The sequence below is a fragment of the Equus asinus genome, chromosome 24 (assembly GCF_041296235.1).
Source record: "Equus asinus isolate D_3611 breed Donkey chromosome 24, EquAss-T2T_v2, whole genome shotgun sequence".
In the NCBI taxonomy this organism is placed as follows: Eukaryota; Metazoa; Chordata; class Mammalia; order Perissodactyla; family Equidae; genus Equus; species Equus asinus.
The window spans coordinates 47,605,513-47,627,755 of NC_091813.1; the positions used below are offsets into that span (position 1 = coordinate 47,605,513).

Sequence of the window (22,243 nt, forward strand, 5' to 3'; positions counted from 1 at the left end):
TAACAGAGTGGAAAGGCAACCTATGGAATGGGAAAATCATATATTCCCATTATGAGAATAATAAGGGGTTGATATCCAGAATATATAAAGAACTCCTACAACTCAACAACAAAAAAGTCAATCAACTCAATTCAAAAGTGAGCAAAGGGGGCTGGCCCAGTGACATAGTGGTTAAATTTGCACATTTCTGCTTCAGTGGTCTGGGGTTCACTGGTTTGGATCCTGGGCATGGACCTACCTACACACCACTCATTAAGCCATACTGTGGCAGCATACCACATAGAAGAACTAGAAAGACTTATAACTATAATATACAACCACATACTGGGGCTTTCGGGAGTTGAAAAAAAGGGGAAGATTGGCAAAAGACGTCAGCTTAGGGCCAATCTTCCTCCCAAAATAAAAAATCATAATTTTTTAAAAAAAGAACTTGCCAAGGAAGTTTAAAAAAAAAATGAGCAAAGGACTTGAATAGACATTTCTCCAAAGAAAATATGCAAATGGCCAACAAGCCAAGAAAAAATCCTCAACATCATTAATCATTAGGAAGATGTAAATCAAAACCATGATGAATTATTACCTCACATCCATCAGAATGTCTACCTTTCAAAAAACAGAAAATAACCAGTCTTGGCAAGGATGTGGAGAAATTAGAACCTTGTGCACTGTTGGTGGAAAAGTAAAACAGTGCAGCCACTATGGAAAATAGTATGAAAGTTCCTCAAAAAGCTAAAAATAGGGGCCAGCCCACTGGTGCAGTGGTTAAGTTTGCACGTTCTGCTTCTCGGCCACCCGGGGTTCACCAGTTTGGATCCCGGGTGCGGACATAGCACCGCTTGGCAAAAGCCATGCTGTGGTAGGCGTCCCATGTATAAAAAGTAGAGGAAGACGGGCATGGATGTTAGCTCAGGGCCAGTCTTCCTCAGCAAAAAGAGGAGGACTGGCAGTAGTTAGCTCAGGGCTACTCTTCCTCAAAAAAAAAAAAAAAAAAGAAGCTAAAAATACAATTACCATATGATCCAGCATTCTCACTTCTGGATATATATCCAAAAGAATTGAAAGCAGCACCTCAAGAGATCTTTGCACACCCATGTTCACTGTAGCATTAATCACAATATCCAAGAGGTAGAAGCAACCCACATGTCCATTGATGGATGAATGGATAAGGAAAATATGGTATATACATACAATGAAATATTATTTAGCTTTGAAAAAGGAGATCTTGTTACATGCTACAACATAGATGAACTTTGAGGACACAATGCCAAGTGAAATGAGCCAGTCATAAAAAGACAAATACTACATGATTCCACTTATAAGAATGAGATACCTAAAGCAGTCAGACTCCTAGAAAGTACAATGATGGCTGCCAGGGGCCAGGAGAAGGAGGAAATGGGGAGTTATGGTTCAATGGGTATAGAACTTCAATTTTACAAGATGAAAAATTTCTGGAGAGCTGTTTCACAACGATGTGAATATAGTTCACACCAGTGATTTGTACACTTAAAATGGTTAAGATGGTAAATTCTGTTGTTTTTTACCACAATTAAGAAAAAAACCTTGATAATATGGTTTCAATTTCTCCAGTGAGTGAAAAATAATGAAGGGTTGGGGAAGCATGAAACTTCCAGCAAGTGACATATTAATACAACAATTCCATTTTTGTAAGTAATCCTGGTATTTTTAAAAATGGTTCTCAACATTAAAATGTGTGATTTGTTATGTTTAAGTGATAAATGCAGGTTATTCAAGAAAGAACATTTGGGAAAGCCACTTGAAATAGTTCCAAGCAGTATCAGTGTCATTATGAAGTATTTATATCTTATTCCTTAGTTCAAAAGTAGACATTATCTGTGCCTTCAACAACTGGTGAACTGGTGAACTTTCTTATAGTGACCACCCTGCCTATTTCTCAAATTACTCAAAACTCATACACCCAGTGATCCCATCTACTTATTTTCATAAAGTTCATGTTTCTTTCAATACTGAATCTGCAACAGGAGACAGAGTGTTCATTACTAACAATTCTCTATGGATGAAGATGTGTTTTGATTGATATGCAGGTGCAATTAGTTTTATTTGTGTCACAACATAGCCTGTTACTGCACACATGGTTGAAATTTATCAGCATTGATCTAAATGAACTTTGTCGGTCTCTATCTGGCTTGCAAAGTCATCATGAAGTATCAAAAATTAGATCTCAGTGCAGATTTTCAGCGATAAACAGAACCTAGCACTTTTCCTTCATATACATCCCACATACTGGGACCTAATTCATGCTCTAAATATTAGCAACGTTTGTAGAACTGTAAGGCAAAATATTAGTTAGCACACAAGTACAACATCAAGTGCTCTTCTAAGTTATACACCATTGATATTATGCAAAATACACTGGTATTTTGTACGTAACTTATTTTGCTTTCTTTTCAAAACACACACATGCACACACACGCACACACATGCGCTCTGTAAGTTGACTGTGCTGAATGCCTTATAAGCTTCCTGGCAATAGTATCTCTTATACCTGTTTGCTCTATGAGGCATATGACTCTGAATGTTGCCTCTGTTGTTTTTAGTTTCTCAAATTCTGTACTGGGAACCATTATTTGTTCCCAATTCTGTAAAAACTCTTGGTGTACCAGAGAGGTTACTGTGCTTTTTTGAAAACAGTGTAAAAGATTTCATGGCTTTGTACCATTATTTGATATACTTCCAACAGAAAGTGCACCAAGACTAATTAATCACTGATTTGATAAAACTGAATTTTCAGGTACTCATTATTATGTAGCCTATTCTCATTTCGTCCTCCTCTACATGAGATGACGGCACTTGCAGCTTCGACTGCCTTGCAGGTAGACACTCACATCAGGTGTTATCCTGGAGTTTGGTTCACTATTTATGATTTTCCTGGTTGTAGTAATTTGTTGATTATTTTTGCCACTTTTATGCTTCAATAAACAACTATTGAGCCATTGATCCATTTTTTTCCTGAATTTGAAATGTTATAGGATAATAACAACTGTAAACTAAAGCAGATAAGTTCTGAAACAATATATTACCTGAGGTGACTCTCAACTTGAATGTTAGATGAAACCTATCGACTGTGTCAGTTCTTGTTGCACGTGCGCACCCTTTAAGCATGTGATGATTATTAAGAACATAAGAGAATCTCTGGCACTTCTTATTCTTCAGCTCTCAAGTCTCCTCTTTCTGAAGGGCCTTCCCCCAGCACCATATTTATTCTCTTCTTCCCAGACCTCAAACCCTAACGATCACCTCTCTCTATCACATTACCATGTTTTATTTCTTCATGCACTATACTCTGAAATAAATTTATTATTATTAACTTATAGATGACGCCCCCCTTCCCCACTAAAAGGAAATCTCCACGAGAACAAGGGCATTGATTATTCTGGGGGAAACAAACAAAGAAAACCCTGTTCAGTAGATAAGAAACCCTAAGCTTATTCAACCTTATGGTCAAGGAAACTCATGCTTCCAAGGAGTTCTCAGCTGAACACATGAGCAAAGACCCTTATACACACAGAAAAGAACAGATGATCCCACAAACACCTGCATGTTTTAATCCCAGACACCTTGGCAAAGGTAAAGAACAAGTTCTTATAATATATTGAAGCCTAGATCACACGCACCAACTGTGGCTAAAATCCTTTTGGCTCTAGCGATAAGGTCATATGACAGGTTTCATACCATTATCTTTCCAGGGGGTGAATATTTCTCTGGCTTTGGCATTTTATGGTTACTGCTGCATCCTCATTATATACGACAGAGACCAACACAGACTAGGAACTCAAGAAATATTTGTTAAATAAACAAATAGTACATTTGACTTCTTGATAGTGCATTGCTTCTTTCTTTTTTTCTTTTTTAATAAAATGATGCAATTTATTTATTTATACTGAGAAAGATTCATGCTGAGCTAACATCTGTTGCCAATCTTCCTCGCTTTTTTTTCTTCAAAGCCCCAGTACATAGTTGTATATTCTAGTTGTAGGTTCTATGTGAGCTGCCACCACAGCATGGCTACTGACAGATGAGTGGTGTGGTTCCGTGCCCAGGAACTGAACCTCTGCCCCTAAAGTGGAGCATACAGAACTTTAACAACTAGGCCATCAGGGCCGGCTCTCTTTCTTTCTTTTTATAACTTTTTTTTTTATTTCTCCCTTCCTTTACCCCTAAGATCGTGAACCTCATGAGAGCAGAATCTTGTCTGTCTTGTTCACTGCTGTATCTTCAGTGCCTACACTAGTGTTTGGGAATTAGTTGATGCATAATGAATATTTATGGACTAAATGAATGAAATTAGTGAAATGAAAGCAAATAAAATAGTTTCTTTGTCTCTTGCTTTAAACTTGCACATGTTTGCTGACATCATTGGTGATCATCAAAGGTCTCTAGGCCACATTTTGAGAAACTGGTTAGGGTATCCCTATGAGATGGGTACGTTTCTGAAATATAGGAAAAGATTATCGGGACAGAGGTTAGTGCTGTACTAAGATGCGTGATTAAGGTGGACATGAGCGTGCTCCAAGATCTTGGCAATGGAGAAGAATAACGAGTCAATTGTAAGAGTCTTCAGTGACTGTGAGGAGTTGTATAAAGATTAGCAGATAGCAGAGATGAAAGTGGAAAGAGGTTGGCTTAACCAGATAGAAAGGAACTATGACGCTGTGAAGAGAACTTGCTTGGGGGTTCAATTCCCACTCCACTTCAAAAGCTAGGTCAGTTATTTAGCCTGTTTGAAACTCACTTTCAAGGAATGTTATATGGAGATAAAAATCACTACTTCATGGAGTTGAATTAAGATTTATGGAAAATAAACCAATGTCCTCATACAATGCCTGTCATGTTTTTATTTACTCGTAATAAACAGGCACTTAAATAAAGGTGCGTCCTACATTTTTAAACAGGGATGAAAGAATAATAGTCTGAAAATGGTGGGAATTTGCGAGTGTTATGACCTTTGAAATATAGGGAGAAAAAAACAGCTTCTTTTTCAGAGGAAATCTGTGAAGGGATTATTGTATGAAGAGACTAAGTTCATGGTAAAATATATTGATAATGGAATGGAGGTTCCATTGGATTCACTGGAATTGACTTTTTTTTTTTTAAAGATTTTATTTTTTTCCTTTTTCTCCCCAAAGCCCCCCAGTACATAGTTGTATATTCTTCATTGTGGGTTCTTCTAGTTGTGGCATGTGGGACGCTGCCTCAGCATGGTTTGATGAGCAGTGCCATGTGCGCGCCCAGGATTCGAACCAACGAAACACTGGGCCGCCTGCAGCGGAGCGCACGAACTTAACCACTCGGCCACGGGGCCAGCCCCTGGAATTGATTTTTTAAATGGGGTCAATAGAGGGAAGTTGAGGAAGGGAAAGGCTTGAGATGGAGCTGGGTAAATCTTTGCCAGGCCAGAGGAGCTCAGTCTTGGCAGAGACTGAATCTTAGAGTCTGGGAAGCAGCACATGAGATAGTAGAAATGTGGGCTGCACCAAGATTCCATTAGAACTTAGGAACACAAATATTTCTACTTCTGCAGAGTTTTCACCCTAGTTATACATGAAGGCCTGAGAGTTATACTTGCTTAATTCAGCTTTGAATTTCAGGTCCTGGCCTCCACTGGCTTCCAAGAGGCAGGCTGATGGGAAATCCAAAACATTGTTCTCTGGCCTTTCAGAGGGATTCCAAGGAGAGTGCTGAGCATGGCGAGTGAATCCTTTGCATTTTAGCTCTTCAGATTAGACCAAAGTGGGAGCTGGTCAATGCTATCTGGTGTAAAGTAGGCAATACGGAAAAGTTGAAAGACAGGAGCGGTAATTTAGATAGGGCTGGATTTGAGTGCCAGCCTTTTCAGTGGTGTAAATTTGGGGAAGAAGCTTAACCTTCCAGGGACTCCCTTTTCTCACTTGTAAGATGGGGATGATAATAGCTGCCGTTTCCAAGTTTGGTGACTGTGACGTAGGATAATGCACGCTTGCTGCCTATTACACTGGGGATAGCGAATAAAGGTTCATTTCTTTCCTGTGCATTTACAAGTTGTGTCTCACAATTTTAAAAAAGGGCTCATGTTACTCTTTCAATAGTCAACAAATATGTATCGAGCCTCTGCTATATGTGGGCTTTGTGGGGCTGCTGAGAATACTATGCGGAGAAGGTAGACATAGCCACTGCCCTCACAGAGTTTATGGACCAGTGTATATTCTGATCAGATTTTTATTGTTAAAACCATCGGGCGATGGTGTAAGTTTAACTCCTGTGCAACCAAGCCCATATTTTATTGGGATGCTTAGTGCTAATTTGCAATATAATCTGACCTCCAATGAAAGGGCTTTTCTCCAGTGGTAATGTGTTTATTTCCAGAGCATCAAGGAGAGTTAGCCCTCCATCTGTCACCTCTCCTTGGTGCCATTACTGCTTTAATGTTTCCATTGAGCCATTTATAACAAGATAAAACTATTAATAGTGATCACTTTAATCAGATAAATAAGGTTAGTTTTTATGCAGCCTTATTCCTTAGTAGTAATATACTGCCTTGTGACACATGAAACACTCTTGTCAGGATTGTGAGTTAGAATTCGCATCTGTCTATTTTTATGAGAAACCACATCTAGCTGCCTTTGAATGCTAAGAGAAAGACATAAAAGGTTTTTATTTTTCGCATATAAACTTGACTCCCAGGTCCAAGGATATAGAAAAATACATGCTCAGTTCTATTCTAGTCACCTCATATTATTTTATTGTGAAGGTAGGATGTAGGCATCAAGATGAATTCAATGTCTTTATATATCCAAACTGAAAATTGTAAGACAAATATATATTCCCAGGCAAAGTTATCTTTAATCACTGAAGCAGTACATTACAAGAAGATGCCAGAACTCTCAGAATATACACTCTGATATGGATCGCATCACAGCTTTACACAAAACACTTATTCAGCATAAACTAGCCTTTCAGAAGCTGCCACTGCCCTTCCCCCTCCATTTCCACTTTTCATGCTCCCTTCCTCCCTTGGGAAGATGTGGGCTTGTTCCATTTGCTTTCGGCACCAGCGTTGCCGTGGAAACTCGCCTCCTTTTCTTCCCCCTCCCCAGTTACCAAGTACAGCTTCTGGATTCAGTGCCAAGACCTCCTCTGTACAACCTCAATATTCTTTCAATGTTTAGACAAATCTGGTGGAAAATGTTGTTTACATTTTTTTCCGCTGTGCTATAGTAGCTGCATGTTTTGTGGAATCCATTTCCCATGGATCTATCAGTGCTCTGAAAAGATCCCTTTTCCTCTTCCCACCATAGCTTTAAAAAATATTGTATTATTTGGTCTAATTTTTAATAGGACATAAAAGATAACTCGAGACTACAGAAATTCCATCCTTGTAGTCAGTTTCATTAAATCTTGTGTTTAATACTATGTGTACGTTATTTCTATTCTTTTAGAGATGATTTCTGCTTTGCAAAAATTGTAGCATTAATGCCTATTTAAAAAAAATCCTAAACAGGTTTTTAAATTAGTTCTCATTTCTTAAAGTACATCTGTGGATCTCAGGTTATTTCAGCCATTATAATTCAGATATTTAAATAATATATTGGCAGTCCTCATTTCTTGAACTTAGATGCTTTAGGTAGCAAATTTTTTGCAGACTTGTAAAATATTGTGTACAGTTGAATTAGTCATTCCAACACTCATTTATGCTGGCAACATTTATGCGATAAAAGTTTTATTGGTGGAAATGACTTTTTTGTCCCTTCCTCCACCTTTAAAATGTCCATTTTGCTTAAACATTTCTCAAACATTAAAAAGTAGGCCCAGCAAAGTATTTATTTACTTAACATGTCTTATTATATAAATAAATCACATAAGCCATACTGGCCGTCCCACCAGGCTAACATGGCCATTTTTTCATTATAAACATTTATTTTTAAAAATTTAAAAAGGTATTTCTTCTAACTATTTGGGAAAAAAATCCCTTTGATAAACAGAAGAGGGAGCAATATTTCCTTCTTTTCCACACAGAATGCAGGGTTGTTTTTTAAATTCCCATTTCATCTTTTTTTCTAATCGTGAACCTCTTCTCTCATAATCTCTGCTGTTGGTTTTCTTTTCCTTTCTTTCTATTTTTTATGAGGGAAGGGGTGTCTAGTGGTGGCGGGAGTAAGACCACCCATTTTGATCAAGGGAACAAAGGTTAAATTCTTTCTGCTTTGCTACTTTCTCTTAGGATATAGTTAAATATTAGAAATGTTTGTCTTCTACTGTATATTTTTACTTGCAACAATACTTTAAAAAAAAAAAAATCAACTGCACCACTTTACAAAGAAGCCCCGGCATTGTGTAGCCAACCGGTGTGAATGTGTGCATTCTCCAGGGCCTGCCCTGGGAGAGACTGCCTCCCCCGTGTTCTCACTCTGAGCTGAGTAGAAGCCGTGCACATCTGAATAACAGAGTCTTTTCTGCCTGGTGCAATCCTGGATTGTTACAGTCTAGAGGCCAGCCATGCTGTCACCGGCACAAATTGATTTAACCATCAGTTGCTGTGGTCATTAAAGCTGCTAAAAGTCCTCGCCAAACTGATGAATTGCAACTGAATGTGAAATGAGTCTCTAAGTCCGTTTCCCACCATCTCATATCAAAGGCTATTGTATTCCCGCAAAGTAAAGGGTCGGAGGTTCAGGCTGGAGTTCAACAATGGGCTCTGTCAAAGGATAGAGCTCCATTCACTCTGGCACTCCCAATTACAGTTTGCTTTCCATACCTTATTGTATAAAATTTGCATCCAACTAATACACTGAATTATTGGAATACTTTGGGTGTCAAAGGAGGCATTGAATGGTTTGTCCTTAAAATACATGGAATTCTAAGCATCTGGTGGCTACTGGGTGGTGACAATGAAATGATTCCCTGGTTTTTCACTGCTTGCAAAGGACTAATTTTCTCTCAGCTCAGATTTAACACTTCTAAACACTACGCCCAACTTCTTCTGCATTCACAGCCGTGAACCTAGTTTTGGATTTTTTGAGAGGAGCTGTAGAGGAGGAATGGTACTCTTCCTGCCTAAGAATAGTGTAATTAAAATTTAAAAATGATTCACTATAATCTCTCTGGGGCCAAAATAACCGGGCAAAACTGGAACTACAATTTGATGGGGGGTTTCTACCTGAAGAAAAACAGGAAGTAAAATAATAGTGAGGCCAAATTAATATCATGTTTAAGCATAGATTTCAATCCTCAGAGAACTTTTGCTAGTCCTTTTAGGAAAAAATGTAGGTTTTTATGGTTAGGCAAGTCAATGAGCTATGAATCAATTGGACAATGAACATGTCTATGTTGCTACTAACAATTACTTTCTTTAGTCTATAACTAAATCCGTAGAGATGAATGATCGTAGAAAATTAAATTCTTCAAGCTCTGATATTGCAATACTAGTAGGGAATTTCAGAAGATTTCAAGTTTTGTAGTAACATTGATATGCTCTTGATGATAGAATTCTCTTGATAATAGAATTCTTCTTTTTCCTATCAGATAATCATCTGAATAGTACTTTCATTTTGAGTCTTGAGTTAATTATGTCAAATAATTTTATTTATGCCTGTATTTGCATATGCAATTTGCACAAATTCACTTGAGGATTTCTTTTTTTAACGTTTAGGTTAATATTTAAGACGTATAAAGAGTCCTTCTTTTTAATTCCAGTATTTCTGTTGTCTGTTCTTTCTCCTTTTCTCTTCCAAAACTTCACAATAGTGTGATTTCAGCATCTAATGTTTTCTGACATGTGTAAAGGAAACTCTGTAGGAAGAACATGACTTTGGAGATCAAAGGAAGAGAACTCCATTTTCACTCCCACAACCTCACAAGTCTGGTTATTTTCTTTCCCTAGCTCATCTTGCCACAGAGTGCTATCAACAGGCCTGAGAAGAACAGATGTGGAAAACAAAATAAATCTGACTTAATATTGTAATGGGGGTTACATGAATACAAAGTATGGAAGAAAGTAAGCAAAGCCAACAATGACGACAGTGCCATAGAGAAGACAGAGGAAGAAGGGAAGTTTTGCTTAAAGATTCAGTGCATAGGTCAGGGGTTCAGGCCATTCAGATGTATTAATAATGATCTGGCAGACAGACCCAGGTTTGTGTTTCCCTAGACTCTATTTACCATAGACTTTTCGTCTCCAGTAACTTTGTGTGGAAATCCATCAGTAAGAACTGTTACAATTTGCCCAAGGTTCCAAATGACCCTTGAGGAAGGTCATTAGATGCTTGTCTTTAAAAGATCTATTGTTCAAAACAAGGGGAAAAGCAAAAGCTCTCTTGGCAAAAAAAGAAAAAATCTGACTCCAAATTGCTTAAGCATCGTAAACTAAATGGAATGTCTATGTTTTATGACTCAAAGAACTACAGTAGATTTTAGATAGATTTTAATATGGAAATCAATTCTTCTTACAATCTTCAATCACGGAACGACATTAGAAAGATTGTACGTATTTGTGAAATAAAAGGAAGATAATACAATCTCCCAAAATCTCTTAAAGATAATTTTCTTCTGGTTATTTATTCTAGACCAATAGTTTATATAATTGTTTTGTAATGTGGTAGAAAAATTTCTACATTTGTCCTGATTATTCATTTATATCCTTATTTAAAAGTTTTAAGCCGGGTTGATATGAGAAAATCTTACTTTAATGTTGTATATGTATAACTTTAGATTGTTTACTACCTATAAAACTATACATCAAAATATAGGTGCTTCTTGAAAATATTTACTGGAATAGCATAGCACAAGAGCTTTGTAAAGCTTAAAATCAGCTTAAATATTAAATTTAAAAATAATATTTTACCTGCATATACATTTTAAAACAATTTAAGAGGACTTTAATCAGAATTTTATAATTATTTCCTTCCGCTAGATTCAGGAAAGCAGCAAGCCTGCCTACTTGTGAATACAGGCTCATATGCAGTGCACATAATAGATATCTGATAAACACGTGTCACGTGAATGTATGCAGTCTCACGGTACTTCTACAAGATAGGCAGGACAGAAATTATGCCCATTTTACAGCTGGGGAAATTGAGAGTCAAAATTTTGGTAATTTCCTAACCACATGACTGAGAAAACAGAAGAGAACTTTGGTCTTCTGTGTGGTAGGTCCATTCGTTATATTCTCTAGTGTTTCCATAATAGGTGAAGGTTGAAGGCATGATAGAGATAATCTTTAATCATTTTAGAAAAAAAATAGGTGAACTCTTTTCAGGGCAGATGTACATTCATTCTCAAATGAGAGAGCATTGTGTCTCCCTTTGTGCTTGGACACATTTTCTTACAGAACCATAACTCAGAATAGTATGTTACTTTATTTAAAATACTATATTGCATAATCCTAAATTTTAATGCTTTTGTTTTAACTTCTATCTAAAAATTATACCTTTGTTTCCTCCAACCTAAGAATTTCAATTTTAAAAGTTCATTCACTTATGAATACTCTATTTACCACTTCCTTTGAGGGATATTTACATAAACAATTATTAACGAGTAAGTTGCTTTTGATGCTTGATATTCTGAAGAGGTGGGCAGGGAGGGAATGCTAAGAATTGTAACACTTTTGATGGAATAGTATTAAAAATTTCCAACATTACTTGGGTATATGCCAAACAAATTTTTCAAAATTAATCATGCATTTGGTGGGCATGTTCAGATTGCAGGTTCATGTTTTTTTTCACACATAGGAATTTTTCTTCTATTTTTTTTTTTTTTTGAGTGCCTTCACTCTTTTTTCTCTGTTTTCTCTATTTGAAAAACCTAATAGTTGGGTGCTGGCCCTTCTGAGTGGATTCTCTAAGGCTCTTATCTTCCCTTTCAAATTTTCATTCTTATGTAAGGATATATTACATGTTTTTGCCTAGAGGTAAATTCTTAAGAGAGACTTTACTTTTAGTTTGGAGACTGATGACTGGGGAGAGGCATTAACTGATTCTAAAACCTCCAACTCACTCCAGTTTTCATCCCCACTTCTCACTCTGTCCTCCATACCAACTAATTCTGAGTCTGGAGAATCCATAGATTTCTGCTGGAAAGACCTCCTTTCTCAGATTAAGCCACTCAATGCATTTTAAAGGCTTCAGCTTTCTCTGCCTTGTCTCATTTATCAAATACTCTATAATCTTTTTTCTCTTTGTATCCCAATTTAAATACATATATATTGTTTCAATCTGAAGACGGCCTCTTTCACACTTTCCTCATTTTTAGGGTTTATATCTACAAACATATACTTTAAAATTTATTTTACTCTCATTTTAGTAAGATTTCCTCATCTGCCATCTTGAACCAGGCTATTTATTTTAGGATCTAATATATTGTTTAGGGGCCAGCCCCATGGCTGGGTGGTTACGTTTGCACGCTCCACTTCCGGGGCCCAAGGTTTCGCTGGTTTGCATCCTGGGCATGGACATGGTGCCACTCATCAGGCCACGCTGAGGTGGCTTCCCACATGCCACAACTAGAAAGGACCTACAACTAAAATATACAACTATGTATTGGGGGGATTTGGGGAGAAAAAGCAAGAAAAAAAAAGAAGATTGGCAATAGTTGTTAGCTCAGGTGCCAATCTTTAAAGAACAAAAAAACCCCCAAAAAACATTGTTTATTGATTGACTGGTTTCTGGGAATTACTCCATCTCTATTTTATTTTACCTAGTCTGTTATTGTTACAAAAGAAGTACAAATACATTGCAGAAAATTAGCCACAGAAAAGTTTTTAAAAATGGAGATACAATTCCAGAAATTACCACTACACATCCTTCCAGATCTGTCATCTGTCTTTCCAGCCATCTACCACCTATGTACTTACACACATACACACACTCCTTTTGTAGCCAAAATGAGATAATAAGGTACATACTGTTTTGTAACTTATGCTTTCAATAAACTAAATCTTCCTATTTTAGTAAATTTTCATTGCATCTCATATCTAGACCACATTCAAACTTCTCCAACTGACCCCAAAATATGCTTAACATTGCATCTGGTGATTATATTCTATTAATCTCTTTTGATCAAGCACAACTTCTCTTTCACAACATATATTTATTAGAGAGATCTAGCTGGTTTTCTTGAAGAATGTTTCAACTTTTGGGTGTGTCTGATGGTGTCTCAGCTTCCTTCCCTCCCTCCTTCCTTCTTCTCTTTCTTTCTGAATTGTATTCCTCTAATCTCTGGATCCTTTCAGTGAGGAATGATATTAGAGACAACAGTCTGTATTCACTTTAAAAGTAGTTGAAAACTGAACATTAAACTATCTTCTTTAAAAAACTTTTGAACTTAAAAGGAATGAATTATTGATGCATGCTATAATATGGATGAGCATTGAAAACATCATGCTAAGTGAAAGATGCCAGTCACAAGAGGCCACATATTGAGTGATTCCACTTATATGAACTGTCCAGAATAGGCAAATCCATAGAATCAGAAGATGGATTGGTGGTTGCCAAGGGCTGTTGAGGTGGGAGGGCATTGGGAGCAAAGTGAGAAAGACTTTAATGGATATGGGGTTTCTTTGTGGGGTCATGAAAGTCATGAAAATGTTCTAAAATTAGATCATGGTTATGGTTGTCCAACTCTTTGAAGATACTAAAAAACTTCTAATTGTTTACTTTAAATGGATGAACTGTATGCTATGTAAATTATATCTCAATCAGGCAGTTATATAAAATAAAGTTTCAAAGTTTGGTTTTGAAAAAGAAAATCTGCTGACCTTCGTTTCAGTGGTTCTCAGTAATCCAGAATTGAAACTGTTAACCTCAGGGACTGTACTTTGTTTTAGTATCGGGAGATCCATTTGGGCAATTTGTCTCCATGCTTAATGGATTAAAAGAGTCTTCCCATTTTCTCCTTTACTAAAGTTTTTAGATACATATTTTTCCCCCGCCAGTCTGCTTTCTTTTAACAGCCACTCTGTTTTTATTCTGTTAGAAGCTGGCTACAATTATAGGAATTGTATATAAAATTAAGTGTTCATTGGTTCCATGTTGGATGCCATTAATTACCCTCCCAAAGTAAAATATATTGCTTTACCTTTTAAAAAATATTAAAGTAGGATGCGAAAATCTATTCTGTTTACATTATTCTGTTCTGGGTTGTGTCCAAACAAAGGATTCTGTAGAATGATCCTGAGATGAGCTTTGAGATTGAAAGTATTGCCTGGAGCCTCCTCAAATCTTTCCAGCGAAAAACTCCTTTTGGCAGAAGGCAATGAAGGTAAATCTACCAGGGAGATGCTGGGAGAGGTGAGAGAGGCCCCTGGTACTCTCCAGAGGCAGGACATTTCTTTTGATCTCATGTTCACATTAAAAATTAATAGAGCTGTTGCAATTTAATTATTCACTCGATAAATATTTATTTCCAGGCACTATTCTGGGTACTAGGATAAAGCAGTGTACAAAACTGCCCAAATTTCACCCCTTATTAAGATTTATTCTAGTGAGAAAAGGCATATAATAATAAGCAAGTAACACGGCATATTGCATGGTGAGGAGTAAATGGAGAAGCCATAGAAGGGAGAGGGGAGTTCAGTGAGGAAGAACGTTAAGTTTAAATAGAAGAATAAAAGCAGACCTTAGGGAGAAGATGGCATTTAAAGACTTGAAGGAGACAAGGAACCAATATGCTCTGGGGAAGAGTGTTCCAAGGAGTGGAAACAGTGAATGCAAAGACCAGGGGGCCGGAATGTGATGGGTGTGGTCAGGCAATAACAAGGAGGGACTGTGGTTGGAGCAGCAAGCAAGAGGGAGAATAACAGTGGCAGAGGGAGCTCAGAGGGAAATCGGGGTCTGGATGGTATGGGCCAGAAACTTTGTCTTTTTGGCTAAGTACTTTCAGGGTTTTGAGCAGAAGAGATGGTTATTTGACCAATTTTAAAAACACCACTCTGGCGACTAAAAAAAAAAAACCAGACCGTATCTGGCAATGAAGGAATCATGTAAAAGAGATTGCTATTGCATTAACTGGTTAGGCGGCTATTGCAGTAATTCTGAGATGCTGGAGGCTTGGACTAGAGTGGGGCATTGGAGCTGGCAGCAAGTGTTTATAGTCTGAATGCATATTGAAAGTTGAATCGACAGAATTTGCTGATGGATTGGGATGTGTGGTAGGAGAGGAAAGAAAGAAGTTTAGAATTATATAATCCTTTTCATTGGAACAACTGGAATAATGAAGATGCTATTTACTGTGATGAGGGAAACTAAAGGAGGAAGAGATTTATTGGGGGAAAATGAGAGATCTAGTTTTAGATGGCTTGAGTTTAAGGTACCTGTTAGATATCCAAGAGAAGATGCTGAGAAGCCATTTGTATTCATCTAGGGAGTGAGCCTGGCTGGAGAAAACAAATGGTCCAAGGACTGAGCCTCTTGGCATTCCACCTCCTTTGTTACTAGAAGAGAGCAGAGAATTTAGGCACAGATGTGGTGGTAGAGCTTATGAAATCTCCTCTCTGAGTACTTCTGTTTTCTTAGTGAAATAATAAGCAGGACTATAATCTGAGAATGACAATGGAGGTAGAAATACAGGAAGTTTTAGGAGAAAAGAGATGTGGAAGAGTCCTTTGGAGAGTGAGACAGTAAAGGGATTGGAGTGGCACGGGGAGGAAGCTCTATGGGCCTGAATTCAAGGTCATGAATTTAACATGGAGTCATTCAGGGTGGTTGTATTGTTTACCCTACAATGTTCAGCTGTGCGAATGAGAGTTGGATTTAACTAGGATTGGGCTTTTGACAGGTGAGAATGATGGAGGGAGGAAGGGGCAAGGAAGTTGGGAGAACGCAAAGAAATGACTATAATGAAGAACCATGGAATTTAAGCTGGGTAAAGAAGAATTACAAGTCAAAATAGTAACAGACAGTGAAAAGGTAGTTGGATAAATGGATTTCAGGTGCCAGTCGGTTGGAGAATTGTTGAAATACTTTGAGCAGCTGGGAGGTGGGTTGCTTGCAACTGAATTTTGGAGGAACTGTAGTAATTGATGATGAAGTGGTCCAGGGAATGATGGAAGTTCAAGGCTTAGATAGGGTGAAGAACAGGATCCTTGGAGGGAAAAGTGTCAAGGTACTGAGATGACAGGATATAAGAGACATGACACATGTAAATTTTGAAATCACTATGAGTTATGACAAGAATTAAATGAGAGAGAGAAAAAGTAAGCCAGAAGCTAATATCCTTAAGGCATGAGCCTGAGTGACCTGTAGCTCTGAAGATGACCACAACAAGGATGAATGGGTCTGATGACATGGGATTAAAAACTCGAAGTTTTTATAAAGGAGAGAATGGAAATGATCTGGAAGCTACAATGAGGTCCAAGGTTTGTGGGAGTGAAAACAACTACCTCTGAAGAAATTTCAGGAGAAGCAATGTCATGATTTCAACTGGAGCAAGAAAAAACGTGAAGAAGATGTTGAAGCTGTGGGGAATCTTGTGGATAACTGACCAGGTGTGCCAGAGGGCACAGTGGTTCAGTTTCAGGAGTTTGGTAGGAGTGGGAGATGGAGTCGTGTATGGGGATTAGAGTCTTGGGACTAAGAGATGACCTGGGAGTACTGGGTTTCCTTGGGAGTTTGACGTAAACAGAAATGTAGGGCACAATGAGATTAATTCTGAAAATACCAAGGCAAATAGTGGTGGCGAGGCTAGGTGTCTTGGGTGGACAGCGCAGGGGTGGGTCTTGTTAGGAGCATATAGAATTTGGAGTCTTTTCTTTCTTTCTACCAATGGTGGTGTGAAGGCCCAGGAAACAGTGTTTTCATGGAACACACATTGCTCAGGAGCTCCCTCTTCACTGTTGGAAGGGGGAGATTACAACAGTAGTCTTATCCACAGTAGGTGGAGCGTTGTGGCTCCCCTTTACTCATGGTCAAGATAAAACATTAAGAAAAAATATATATTGATATATTTTATATATTTATGTATTAATACATAAGTATATGTTTATATATTTTATATAAACACATGTGTGTATATACACATAAATATATATACACAGAGAGAGAAAGAAATAGAGAATATAAAAAGATTATTACATGAGAATGTGCTATAGAAGATGTACTGCATTCATTTCTATGGTGTTGAGTGCTGCTGGGGTTATAAATACTGTTTGAAGAGCACTGCTCAGTAGTGGCTATATGGCTTAGGATCACTTTACTGTACACGATTTTATTCCAGGTGTACAAAACCACCATCAGACAGGTACTAACATTCCAGGTTCACAGTTCCTTTCCTGTAGTGCTGAAATCTGAAAAAATACTGAACACTGGAAATTTTTTTTCTACCTCATTTGGCAGCAAAATCTGACCTCACCTGAACTGAATGGGTGGCAAGCTGTTTGCAATTTTTATTTATTTGATTTATTGTGAACAAGCTTACATTTCTCTTCTGAAATATTAGTGTGTCTGATTACAGGGAACAGCTCAAGACTCTAGCTGGGATGTTAGATAATATATGGTATACGTGTGCCCTATTAACTTCTTAAAATCTGAGAAATCTCAATTTCAGAACACGTTAGATCCCAAGAGTTTTCAATAAGGAATCATAACCTGTACTTGCATTCTCTAGGAATGAAAATTGATGTTTGGAGACTTAAGTGACCTGCCCAAGGTCATGAGTAGTATGGAGTAGAGCTTGAACCTGGTTCTGTGTGAGTCCAGAGAATACTGGAACCAACTGTGGAATCTGCCTTAGCCAGTTGCCTTCAGTGAATGTAGACTTACGAATATAGCTACTTAACACTCATTGTGCAACCAGGGACCTTAATGCAGAGGAAAGAGATATCCTATAACAACTCATATAATCCCATCTTGGGTATGCTTGAAGAATCTGGATGCACATGAATAGAGGGGTCTCTGTCTGTCTGTCACAACCAGAAAGAAGGGTGAGAATCAGAAGGAAAAAACTTTTTTTTTTACAATGTGAAGCACATGGCTCAGAATCAGAATCTCTCCAGTTAGAAAGGTTGAGACGTCACGCCTGCACCTGTCTTCACTAAAATTACCCCGCTGAATGGCTGTGTGTGCAAAATGTATGAGTTCTTGATCGCAAGGAATTTTTTTATAAAATTTACTCTTTTCTATACCACAATCACTGTTAATAATATTTAACATTGACTGAATGCTCACAGTTTTCCAAGCACCGTTGTGAACTCGTTATGTGCATTATTTCATTTAATGCTTAAAATGACTGTATGAAGTAGGCAGTATTTATCATCCTTCTTTTATGGATGAGGAACTCAAAGATTAGAGAGGCTTCGAAAATTGGTCAAGGTCAGTAACTAGTAAATGGGAAAGACAGGTTTCTGTTTATAACCATTAAGCATACTGCTTATGTTTATAAACACGAAGCATCTTCTCATGAAAAATTGGGAACTTGAGTAAACTAATGACCAGTGAATCAATTGAATTGATAATCAAATATCTTACCTCCAATGACCTCACTCTCCCCCGACAATCTCCAGGCTCCCACTATTTCTATACGGGATTTCTTTTGCCAAGCTAGCGAAGAAAAAAATTTCTTTTCACAAGAAGTTATTTCAAAGAATTTAAAAAAACGGGTGATGCGCCTCATCTTTTAGGACTAGAATAACTTAAAACTAAAATTAGACAGAAATAGTACAAGATAAGAAATTTATAGGCCAATCTCACTTTGAACAGATGCAAATATGCTATATAAAAGTCTAAAATAAGATGTATAAAAAGAAAGATGAATCATAAGCAACTTGGTTTTAACCCAGGAATGCGAGCAGCATGCAACATCAGAAAATCTAATAATACATAACACAGCATGAGGATGGCAAATGAAAAAATCCTTAGGATCATCTGGGAAGAGGTTGATGAGCATACAATACTATTCAACACTCATTCATGAAGAAAACCTAGCAAACTGAGACTAGGGACTACCTCAAGCACATAAAAATCGCCTATGAAAAAGCTAAATCTAAATTAAAAGTTAATAATGAAATTTTAGAGGCATTCTTTTTAAAATGAGAAATCGAACAACGCTACTCAACATTATACTGGAAATTTTAGCTATGGCACTAAGACAAAAAAAAAGTTAATAATAATAGCAATAATAAGAGCTACTATTTTTTGCAAGCCTACTATGGGTCACACCCCTTATACACATCTCATTTTATCCTTACAATAACCCTGAAAGGTTACTATTACTAGTTTCATGTTATAGCTGAGAGAACTAAGATTCAGATAGTGACATAATTTGCCTGCGTTCATCTAGCTATTACTTGTTCCCTCCCGTTACCAAGGAAGACACTAAAGTCTGAGAAGAAAGGGGTTTCTATATATGGTTGGCCATGCTGCTACATCCTAGGAGAGTGAGCTATTGGGCTGTAGTTTTTATGATAATGTCATGGTCAGAAGCAGTGAAAACAATGACTACTTGCCATTGTAGCCTACAGTCCTGTGGTTCTATGGGGGTTTCCTACCTACTCAACCCTTTCGTTCCTTTTCTCCCTCTCTTCTCCTTGGAGGATATTTTTTGGTGAAAGAGAGAAAGCGATACTGACTCTGTTGGCTTAATGAGTCATTCTGCTACAGAACGTCTTTGGTAATGGCAAGGGACATGTGTCTTTCTTGTAGGCGTTTATCTCTGAAACTGAAGGATGTAAAGCCACCGTCAGTGGCTTTCGAAGACTAGCTGGATCTGCTCCTCTATTCCCTCCGTGGAACTTGAAAGGGGAAAGAATAGGCTGAGGGAATGGTGCGAAGGGAAAAGAGTGGGGAGACTAGGGAGAGAACGGGCTTCTGAATGTCCATCCGAAACAGGTACCCGAAGACTGAGAGCAGATTCAACAGGCAAAATAGAGAATTGTTTGCCACCACCCCTGGGCCCCAAGGGTATGTGAGAAAGTCTAAAGGTAAGACTTCCTTTCTGGTCGTGGCTTGTTTTTACCTGTCCTTCCTGATATTATGGAAACAACTAAAGGGTTACATATCAGAGTGAAAATGAAGATATCCCTTTAGTCTGTTTCTTTGCATTTATACCATGAACAGGGGTTTAATAAGAACTCAGGTAAATACATAAGGGAGTTTTAAGTTTTTTCTTTTGGAAATATTTTAATATAAATGGGAGGAAGAATGGATATAGAAGAGTAACCTGGATGAATTGTTTACTAGCCTGCAAAGGGTCCAGGTCAATCACCATTGAAGGGGTCCAAGATTCATTTCACTTGAATGCTCAAGTGAAAATTGGATACTGAGAAATTTGGCAATTAAAACATCAGATGATGTTTCAAGAACCTAGTGCCTTAAACATTAGTTCTTAGAGAAGAATCTCAAAGCCACTCAAGAATAACAGGAACTTTCACAGTGCTATGCAATTTTGACTGTGCCTGGAGTTAGGATAAATTTCAACGGTTAAGGGCACAACCCCTATAAGACTTCCTTTATTTCAGATGCCAGCTGCAAGATTTGGAGTTCTCAGGCCATCTGAACTTCTGACAAATTGGCTACAAATCTGGAGGTTTCTATAGCCCTCCCAGGTTTGATAATTAGCTAGAATGACTTACAGAACTCAGGAAAGTACTATACTTATCATTACAGTTTTATTATAAAGGATAAAAATCAGGACCAGCCAAAAGAGGAGATGCATAGAGCAAGGTCTAGGAGGGTCCTAAATGCCAAGCTTCTGTGTCCTCAGGATGCATCAACTTCCTGGCACATTGAAATATATCACCAACCTGAATGCTCACTCGAGCTTCAGGAGTCCAGAGTTTTTATTGAGGTTTCCTATATAGTTATAATTCATTGATTCATTGGCCATGTGATTGAACTCAATTTCTGGCATGGTCTTCTTCCCAGAGATTGGGCTGCATCAAAGTTCCAACTCTCTAATCATGATTGGTGTTTCAGGCATGGCCAGCCCCCATCCTGAAAAGATCTAGGCGCCCACCTTGAGTCACCTCATTAGCATAAACTCAGGTGAGATCCCAGGGGGTGACCACGAAAAACAAAGACATTCTTATCACTCAAGAAATTCCAAGGGTTCAGAGGCTCCCTCCCAGGAACTAGGAACAAAGAGTGGCCAAATTCTTTATATAACATTCAGGTTACATTAGAGAACAGGATACCAATAAAAACTATTTTCTGAAGTGTCTCAGAAAACTGCTCTCTTATGTCCTAGCCCCTGTCCCCACCCATTTCCCACTTAGCTTTCTGGTTAGAGAGGATGGATCCAGCTGCTCCCACCTTCTGGCATACCTTCAGGGAGAGGCACAGGCCTCACGCTCCCTTCCCGGGCTGACGTTCCTTCTCCCTCCGGGTCCACACTTTTGTCTAACCCTGTGCTGAGGGCAGGGATGATGTGAGTGGCAGCTCATCTGCCTTTTATTCCACACAAAGTGGCTTTTCTGTCTCATTCCTCTTCTCCTTCCTCAATTCAGTCCTTGGGGAAAGAAATTCAATGAGCTCTACCATCTGCTCGTTCCCTATCCGAAACTGATCTGTCTGCTAGTTTTCAACCAGCTGCACTCTGCCAGTGACCAATGAGCTCCAAGACTTCATCTTGTGTTTCATTTAAGACTCCTCTCACTTCTCAGTCCTCTGCTTATCCTAAGGGAAATAGTTAAGAGAAAGTTCTTTATGCAGGTTTGGAGTTTTACACAGTATGGTTGTATTCTAGGGTCTTTACTCTTGACTGACGCTGAACTGTTAGGTGTGGCTGGGAGGTTTGGGGCTCTATCTCTTTAAAGAAGCTTACCAAACTGGGTCTATTATAACCACCTCAGTTCTAAAGATAGCAAAACAAATCCCCATCGTATCAGCCTCACCTTGGCTTTTATGGATGAGACAAAGGAACTGAGAATAGCTGTGCACATGGAGAGTCCTTTGGAAAGCCAAGCTGATAGAAGGTTGACCATTAGTTAAATTTTTTTTCTAAAAGGCAGTTCATTAGATACTCCAGTATCTTTCTTAAGTAACTGGTAACAGTTCTCAAAAATTATTGTGAACTGTTTCAAGACTCTTAGTTTTCTTACAGTTAAACCTGGGGAGGTGATTACATTGAGGGTTTTCATTGTGACATATTCTATTTCCCTCTTAGTCCATATTATGGGATAATTGCCTGGTTGTCTATACTTTTTTATATAGGAGAAGATACGAAAGTCCAAATTTCAGTAGCCTTTTTAAGCTATCACGGAACTGAGAGTTTTTATTGCTGTGGGGAGAGCATCTTAGCTGAA

General features: G+C 38.0%; 1 pseudogene; it reads right to left on the reverse strand.

The window, feature by feature from the left end:
* LOC123280375 (CWF19-like protein 1) overlaps positions 1 to 21,818 on the reverse strand; it is a 59,960-nt pseudogene extending 38,142 nt beyond the window's left edge.
* Between the last annotated feature and the right edge of the window lie 425 nt (positions 21,819 to 22,243).